Here is a 10,254-nt window from a genome sequence, read left to right as displayed (position 1 = left end):
TTACTTTTATGCTTATCTACACTGAACTACATCTGCCATTTAGTTGTCCATTCACACAACTGTGCCAGATCCTTCTGTAGTTCTTCACAGTCTGCATTGGTCTTTATATCTTTGAATAATTTTGTATCATGCACAAACTGAGTGACCTCACTACTTGGCACCCTTTCTGGATCATTTATGAATATGCTAAACACCACTAGTCCCAAAAGAGATCCTTGTAGGACCCAGTGGTTTACTTTTTTCCTTCCTAAAAATGAACTAGTTATACTCACTCTTCTCTTTTTATCTTAGAGCCAATTTCTAATTCACAAGTGGACATTCTTTGTAATCCCATAACCACCTAACTTGGTTAAGAGTCTCTGATGGGGGACCTTGTCAAAGGTTTTTTGGAAGTCCAAATATACAATGTCAATTGAATCACCCTTATCCACCTGTTTATTGACACCATTAAAGAACTGTAGTAGGTTGATGAGACATGATTTTCCTTTGACAAAGTCATGTCGATTCCTCCCCGGCAAATCATATTCATCCATGGCAAACCCTGCTCCCAAAAGGAGTACTTCCAAAGGGAAGCGGGGTGGGGGAATGACAGACGGGGACTTCTGGTGGTAAAGGTCAGGGTTTACCACTGGGACATTCAGCCCACTAGGCTTTGAGATAGAAATATGCCCCACTATTCTGCTCTTGGCAACTACAAGAAAGATCTCAAGTCTCTCTTCCTTACATTTTCTACAAAACAATAATTTTAATCTAACATAACTGTTTCTGGTCCTTCAGGTATAAGATATATGCTTTTTTGTTTCATTTTTCTGAAGTGATGTGGCCACATATATAAATGTTGTTGTATATGTATTTAGATATTTGTATTTTCATGTTCTTTCATTATATCACTCAAATTCTCTAGTGTCTAACAAAAATTAAGCACATTAGTGACAATCAAAATATCAGCATCAAGGATGGATAATTTAATGTTTATGAATATATGATTTAGCTGTGCAGAATGCCAACACACATTTTGGTTGGATGATGAACCTACCCATATGGCATAATGAGCTTCTCTAAAATATTGCAAGTGCCACCTTTTTTTCTAAACAAAGTTTCTTGAGATATTGGTGTCACATGAGAAAATAATGTGTGGCTTTAATATTTTGAAGAAAGAAATGTGTGATGTATTGCTGATGAAAAAAAAAAGGCTAATGACCTCTGAAGTATTTTAATAAGGTATTTATTCCTGAAACATTTTTCATTTTTGGCTGTGTGTATATCACATAACCAAACATCTCAAATTATGATCACAGGAGCATGTGTGTGGGTTTCTGTGAGAGTAAAAAGCTTATCTAAACAGTTTCAAATATAACTTTATCCCAATATTTTATTCAGGTTCATGTCCAGAAAGAAAGCAACATGTTTGAATAAAAAGTTTTATAATTGTGAAACATCACTTCTTCAAAAGTTAAAACGTTTATATAAAATGCAAAATAAATAAATAAATAAAGTCAATGGAAACTAGAAAGCTGTAATTGACTTTATCCATATAAGAGTTATAATATATTTAATATATCTGCAAGCTTGACAGACCCTAAAAATGTTTTATGGTACCAAAATACCCCACTTTGGTGGTGTGGACACTGGAGTGAACAGCTGGAAGCCTTGAAGTTGAGAGTGCAAAGCCATAGCAGAAGTGCTCATGGGGCCATGTCAAAGTCCAACAAATCTGTGAACTCTACTAAATACCTTGTCACATGGGAAAGGAAAGGACGACAAAAATTAAATCCTGAACTAGATTACACTTCCCTGCATCATCACCAAAAGGAGTATCCAAGAATGAAGTTTGAGATGCAATAATAATATATCAGTTAACTGTCTCTGTGTTGATGGACTGTTTAATCAAAACAGCAAACATGATCCATATTCTGGCTTTCACACAGTGATGGGAATGTGGAAACAGGAAGACATAGACACCATAACATGGGTAAATATGGATCCTATGAGTTTATTAATAACTATTGCCTTATTAGATTAAACCATATCAAACTTCCAAACAGGGTTGTTCTAGTGTAAATATAAAATAGCACCAATGACTATTGATATACTATAAGTTTGAGGTTAGTGTGAATACTGTCATGCCTGTGAAAAGACTGACTGGAAGCTAGAACCCTCTTTATCAAAAAATGGAGTAGAAGTGAAAAAAGAGGAATCATAGGTTCTGATATGCATACAGTCATGCCCCTCCCCTCTGAGGTTGATCAGACAAATGTTCAAGCTATCCACCGGATTTTAAGGCACTCAGAGAGATCCCTCCAAACCACCAAGCTTATTGGAACCCTCCACAAGTAACCATCATTGTAAACTGCCCCCTTCCACAAAACAGGTTTCCTGAGTGCCCAGTGAGAAGTGGGGTAGTGGAACCCCTGAAAAAGAGTGAAGAAAAAACATGTAGCAGTTTCCAATTTCAATTAAAAAAAACAAAAAAACACCTCTGTAATGAAACTGGCATCACAGAAGACCTGGCAACTGCATCAAGAGTGGAATGTATATGGAGAACCCCCTCTCCCCATTCTCACTGTACTCATCCCAGTAGACACATCTTTATATGCAATTAATGCAATGCAATAAACTCAAGCACAGTTTGCACTGGAGTTTATTGCTCCCAGGCACTGCATTTGCAGATGCACCTGGGACTGCAGCACATTGAGCTGGGTCAAAGCTGCCCTGGCTGGCAAGAAGCCCCAGGTGTCAGTCTGCCAAACCAGGACTGCTCTGACCCAGCTCAATGTGCTGCAGAAGGGCTGGCTGGGATATGAGGGTGCTTCAGTATGGAACTAGGTGGCATGCAGCCCATGCACTGAAGTACCCTTGTGCTCCAGCCAGCCCCATCTGTTGCAGTAGTATTAATAATTCTATCATAGGATAATATTTGTGTCTGGCAGTACTATCCTACAGCAGAAATAATTAGTTTACTCCATCCTAACAGCACCACATGTGTAGACAGTGATGTTTTACTGAGGAGCTAATTAGTCATCTCCCCAGTAAATGTCTCATGTAGATGCACCCAATATGATCATTACTGCTTATTGGCCAAAAGGCTTATTGGCCTATTCCTTTTAATCACTCTTTGCCACAGCTGAGTGGCAAGCTGAAATTCCCATCTCTTGTGCTATTGTAGTATACCTTCTTCCTACCTATCCCAATAGTCTATAGAGGAATCATGTGCATTTCATGCAGGTGGTCTACATGTGGTACTGTATCACCAACAGGACAAGACCCCCAAGCTTTGAATAGGTTAGTGCTTCCCCCCTGCATTGAAAGACTCCATGGCTGTATGGTAAATTATATCAAAAGAGCAGCCCTAGGTCACAGAGAATATGCCATGGTCTTTACTAGCATCAGTTAGATTATTTCTCCCTTGCCCCCAGGAAAGTCTTCTCTCTCTCCCTCTCTCTCTCTCATACATGATAACCTTGACATTGTTAGGTCCCTATAATCATAAAAAGGGGCCAGTAGCCACAGGCTGCACAGGATCCAAAGGCCAGCTATGTGTGTAAATACAATACTTATGTTCAGAATATCAATGAATTTGTACTGCATATGCGTGAACAAGTTGATATATTAGAACGATGCAGAAGGAGGTGTAGAGAGAAACACAAAGACAAACTGCTTCAAGGCTATGCCAATTTGAGAAGATTTAGATGAGTCCTCAATCATTTCTTTTTATAAAGGCATCTGTGAATTTCCAGCCCTCCTACATATCCATGATAATCTTCATATTCTGCTCCCTTAGGACAGTTAAGTCATCTTTTTTCTGCCTTTAGCAGGCTTCTCTGCTCTGCTGGGAGAGAAACTATTCCAAGTTGCTGATCATTTTGATCTTTAGGAGAATTAATCAGTAGTCTAACAGAAATTAGATGACTATTGATGAGCATAGCATGGAAAAGATGCAGTGTTTTTATTGAAAATGAAATCCCCTCCTCTCAGGGGATATGCCATCATTTAAGTATTCTTTCCAGTAGCTTGTGCTACTCTAGAATGTAATATAATCTTTAGGCTGGTTATTAGCAAAACATTGTTGGAAATGAGCTACATCAGTGAAACCTGTTCATATTTAGAAAGGATATCCTAAGTATCTACCCTTAACCTCTCTATTTATAGATCATTTTGATGTAAAATTAGCTTCTTCTGATCATTTATAATATCCTCATTATTTTTTTTCCCCAGTGCATTTAGCTTAAATGCAACTGTTCTTCGTATATGTTTAAGAACCCCTTTACTTTTATAAGTTAAGAGTAAGGGTGGGGCAGGCAGCATTGCATAAGAGAGCATTGTCTAGAGATACTTAGTGCTAGTTCAACAGAACCAGTCCATGCACAGTGCTACCCTAATGTGATTATACTGTCCGAATATTTTGACAGACACCTTCCTTGCACTATATACTGAACTTAAAGTGGCTCCCTGTACAAGCTTTCCTATTTCTGTGTGGGAGATGGAGTCACTTCACTTCCATGACGGTGTCTTTCCCTGCACCACTTTTTGGAAGGGACCCTAAACATCCAGGAAGATGTGGAATGGAAGGGATTGGAAAAAACACTCTGATTCCTTCCAGTGGTCCTGGTGGGGAATGAGGTTATATTACCATTATGTGCCTCTACCATTTCACAAAAAGATCCAGCTGTGAAGAAATATCCTCCAAGGTAACTGCTGCCAGGAAATTTTCATTGGCTTTACAGAAGCTATGTTACCCAGAATATAGGCAGAACTGTAGTGGCTAAGAGAACAGAGCTGTTGCTGCAACATAAAAATTGGTATTGATATATTTGGCCCTTTAGGTGACCTATTGGTTAGGAATAACGCATCCCTGCTAAAATGATTGAGAAGAAAACTCTGGGAGGAAAAACAAAACAAAACAAAAAATATTTTGGTGCATTCCCTTATCCTTTGACCTCTTTTATTTGGGTTTATTTCGAGGAATGGATTAATTTGTCATTAAACCAATGCCAAATCCTACTGCCATTACTCCAAATATCAAACTAACTCAGCTGGAGCTTTTAATGTAAAAGCTGAGTAAGCATGCCTGAAATTGTGTCCTGTAAAATAAGTCTTTCCTTACCATATTTCAGTATAAAAAAGAAATGAAAAATAGCATTTCAAGTCAAACCAGCAACAGTAAGAAAATTCATAAAAGTATGCCATTTTTTTCCTTACCTCACCCTATTAGACAATTACTTGACTGGGATGACTTAGGGACAATTCTGTTTTGAGCAGGGGGCTGGACTAGATGACATTGTGAGGTCCCTTCCAGCCCTACTTTTTATGATCCTATTTTGCCTGTGTATTTTACAAGAAGCGATAAAATCATGAATTCTTCTGAAGTGTCAATATCACCTAACAAACAGAGGTAAACAGAGAAGGTAGAGGTAATTTTCACTTAGAGGAAAAGTCACAACTATCTAGATAATATCTAAATAAAACTATTAAGGACTTTCAGTGCTGGTAAAGATAGACATGTTTATAGTGTTAATAAGCAGCAGTGATATAGATACTTGTTTTATGTTATGTGTTTTACTTTGTTAAAACTGCTGAAATACATATATAGAAAAGATAACAAATAGTATTGCATAGTACAAATCTCTTAGAGATACCATTAGCAACTTCCCTCATCTGCCTGCACATCTTGTGTTTTGAAATCTTACTAGGAGGAAAATTCAGGTAATGTGTCAACCAATCCAGGAATGTAACAACTCTTAAAGGTTTGGGGGGTTTTTTTTGGTTTTTTGTTTGGTGTGGGGGGGAGAGGGGAAGGAGAGGGAGGCTTTGGGTTTTTTTGTTTTGTTTTGTTTTGTTTTGTTTTTTTGATTGGGAGGGTTTTTTTAAATATGAAAAAGTTTTTTGAGGGAAAAATCAGTCCCCAGAGCTAAGTTACATACATTTTAGGATTATTTGTTAATGTTTTCATTTTGTGAAGGAAAAGGGTTTCGCTTTAAATGAGGCTTAACCAGTTATATGGCAAAGCATGTGAGACAGTGAGCTGTGACAGAACAAATAACTTAGGGCTAGATCCAATAGAGGAGTTACGTGCCTAGAAGTTTGCCACTGCCACGCCAAACTTTTTATGAACCTGGGCCCCAAAATGGAGTCCAAAACTCAGAGTTAGTTGCCTGGGCTCCCTATTTTGTGCTTGGGGAGAGTTAGGGTGTATGCATGTGCACACATGTACTAGTTACTGCATACCTACAAAGATGCGGCAAAGTATAATGCATTAGTAGCTTTGCAGTAACTGCCCCTATTGATATTCTTACAACACAGTCAATGGAAACTAAACCATGGTGGTTTAGCCCTCAGTAAAGAAGTAGGTATACTCTCGCAGCTGAATTTTCACCTCCTGCAGGTTAGAAGCATGACCACAGGTAGTTATCACAAAATAGACAATGCATGATTAATAGCAGTGCCCTGATTTGTGTGACCCTGCCTTCACACCTTTCAAAGGAGTGATTCAAAAAGTATGCATGCTGGGTAGGGTGGTCACAGAGAGTCAGTAAAATACTAAGAAGTGAGGTGTTTCATTCCCAATCCCATCCTCTCCAGAGCCTACACTCTATGCAAGCGCCTCCATATACTTGGCTTCCAGACCCCCAAATCCAACCCTGCTGGAAGGTGCCCACAAATATGATATGTTTCAAATAACTGTACAGGGGTTTCTTTTTCTTTACAATTTAGCCAGAGGAGAAAGAGGTGGCAATAGTTCCTACACACACAGTTTTGATGACTTGTTCAAATTACTTATTAAACTTCCTTCTGTTTAAATGATGGAAAAATGATGTTTGAGCTCTTATTCCACAGTACAGTGTAACATTGTCTGAGATGTGTTAACAAACAACCCCCCCACTTTATTAACTAGCAGAGACGTAGTATATCACAAACACACAAATGATTCTCTGTGCTTTTAAAAAGTTGCCTTTATTGCTATTGATTCCAAAAGTTTTGACATATATACAGGCATAACAAATAACTATGGATAGAATCATTTCACCCATACTTTATTTATTATTTATATATAGTAGTAACCTTGTTGCAAAATTAAATTACTTATTCCTTTGTGTTCTGCCCCAAATCCTATGATTTAGTACAAAACAGCATCACAGATAATTCATCATCAAATTTAAGCAATGCATGAGCCTTTATAGTTTCTCTCTCTGGTATCCTTTAGATGGAAACAGTACCACAGAGCTAAAGGGTCATTATTTTAACCAGATAGTTGCATATATATTTAACATTTAAAGCAAAGCAGTTATATAAACACTTGGTCCTTTCAGAGAGATTACACTTTCAAGTGGCATTATTTTCACTAAAGCAATATTATTTATGTTTCTGTTTCACTTTAACTTTATAGTCTGTAATGGCCAACTTCACTAAGAAGTAATAAACTAATTAGCATGTACCTACTGCCATTACATTGATGTTTTATCTATCTGTGGATGTGTATGAAAGTTATGACAGGAGCTCGATCAGACAAAAGTCAAGAAGTTTATAGGTGAACCATTGCTCTTGTTTCTCTCTACATTCAGGGGTTTGACATGAAAATAATTCAGACTCCTTTTGCTGATATGGTTTTTTTGCTTGCTAAGCTTTTATTTTCACAAAAATAATAGTAAGCAAAATTCTTACATTTATAACATTCTACTGGATCTATCCTGCCCTCCTTTGGCATTCAGCCTTTAAGGAGGCTGTAATCACAGCTTGGCTTTTGGGCTGGAAGCTTGTTGTCAGTCATTTTGCATCTAAAAAAAACCCCATTATTAAAAAGATTCCAAACGCTAGAAAAGGGCACCAGACATTTGTTCTGGAAACAGCTCACTTTCAAAAAGACCAACACTGACTCCAAATACTTCTTATAAATTTATTTTTAAAATTAAAATGTATGCAATATCTACAAATTTATAAAAGTCAACAGGATAAGAGGTCTAGCAAGTAAGATTCAACACAAACTGTAATACTCTCCCTGTAGCTTTCAGATGTTTAAACTTATTTGCTAAGTCCATATCAGAGCTAAATATTTTTTTTATTTTTGTAAAAGCTTTATGAAAGTTGTACTTTGCCTAACAGCACAATGAGGTTCTTGTCCTATTTGGATCTTCTGGCTTAGGAACGTTAATTCAATATTTACAGATGTAAACAAGCATTTTGATTATTCAAACTGCATATCTATCTATAAACTGTGCACCAAAGTTGTTGGGTGCACAATATTTATATAAGCTGCCCAGCTAGCCACAGCCCCAGAGGGGCATTGCTGATTGTGTTGGGTCAGGTGTACCATCACCCCCTGACCCTTCTTACTGTAGCAGCAGAGGGTTGTTTGAGGATACACCAATCCAGACCCTGGCCTTCCTGGGCAGCTGGCCTGAGGCTTACCCCTGGAATTACAGCCTTTTTCCTAGGCCCTGGGCTTCCTGCCCAGACTCTATAACTGATAACTTAAAATCAATAGTAACAATTAAAGAAAAGAAACTGCACTTACTTTGTGCTTGCTGTCTCGGGTCCCTGCCATCCACTCTCTATGTGGTGGATCCAGCGTTTCCAGCAGCCCCTATCTGCACATGGGGTGATAGCAGTACTCCTGCTGAGGTCGGGCGGGGGGGGCTGCCCAAGGATCACGCCATCTGCCTGTCCTTCTTGGTGGCAGCCTGCTCCCCCACCAGAGCATGTGGCTGGGCTTCCAGTTGCCTACAGATGGGGGCCCTTCCCGAGCTAGGGCTGTCTGTGGTACTTACACCCATCGAGCAGGCTTCCAGCCAGCCCATGTGAATGCAGCACAGTTTTGTTGAACTCTTGGAGGGGAGGGGAATACATCCCAGGTTGGAGGCAATTTGGATTGCTTCTCCCTGTAGTTACAGATCAGGGCCCTTAAAATTTATATAACAATTTCAAACACTGGATAGCAGAGGCCTGCTGGTATATCCTTCTCTAAAGCAAGAACAGATATACCTGGAGGATACACGTCTATTTTTCACTGAGTTAATTTAAGCTTTTCCTTGTACCTTAGATGTATTGTTATACGAATCCCTGTATGGAGCTACTCTGGTTCTGGCCTACAATAAACAATAAGTTAAGCTCACCTGGTTACAGCTATTTCTCCCATCCCCAAACAGTATGAACTATCCCTGTCTTTTTATTTGACCGTCTGCCTAATACTTTAATTAGAAATTCCTTTCTCTTTGCTGCTATTAAACCATTTCTAGGATGCATTGTCTTCTACAACAAAATACTATTCTGATCATTTCGAAATGCAATGTATAATATTTGTAAAATGTGTAAGTGCAATATATAATAGACAAATGGCAGAATCGTTATTGTAACCACATCCACTATAAAAAAGAAAAGAAACCTCTAGCCTAGGTTGTTTATTTATTTATTTGTTTATTTATTTATATTTAAGGAGTTTCATTCCAATTAAAACAAAAAAAGGGCAGAGGCAGGAGTACACATACCACATAAGACTATTGAATTTGCATATGTGTGTATATGTAAAAGCATGCATACATATGTTTATACATGCACATCTATGCTTTTCCATGCAGATGCACCTCTTGCCTCTTTTGATCCAAAAATATCTTGTTAATTATATTTTTAAATAGGAGGCTGCTATAATGAATATATTAGGCATTTATCCTTTTCTCAGGGGGAGGCAGATAGGGGGGATTCTAGTCATGAAATACGTCTGCTTTTCAGTATATAAATCTTGCAAGGCTTACTAAGGCACAGTTCTTCTGTAAACCAGTTTTCCTTTTCATGTTCAAATATATTGCAGTTTAATACAAGCACCAATAATGAATTTTTAAAAACCACCCTGGTTTTTAATGTTCTGTATACCATCTTGTACATCCAAAATTACCATACAGAGGAGGAAGCAAATGAACAATTCCTTTTGTGTATGTGCATTTACTTATGGGTTACCTGCTGAAAGGAATCAATTAAGTTTTCTTCAACACTGTTTGTTATTGTTATCCCTTGTGACTCAAGCTGTCAATCAAAAGTTCAGTATTTTGCAGGTTCTTTCTATTAGGAAGAGAAATGAATAAGTGTTAGCTATTTCTTTAAAGTTGTAGTAGGGTGGTCTGTCCTCTTCAAGTCCAGGGGATCACCAACAACCTAGGATGACCTTTTAAGGTCTCTAAAGTGGAGAAAGACCAAAATAAGAGGAGATTCAGTATTTTCTTTCATACTACCACACCTGTAAGACATAGATATTGTTTTGGGAAGACA

This window comes from Alligator sinensis, unplaced genomic scaffold, assembly GCF_000455745.1.
Source record: "Alligator sinensis unplaced genomic scaffold, ASM45574v1 scaffold834_2, whole genome shotgun sequence".
In the NCBI taxonomy this organism is placed as follows: Eukaryota; Metazoa; Chordata; order Crocodylia; family Alligatoridae; genus Alligator; species Alligator sinensis.
Note: the sequence above shows the minus strand (reverse complement) of the source record.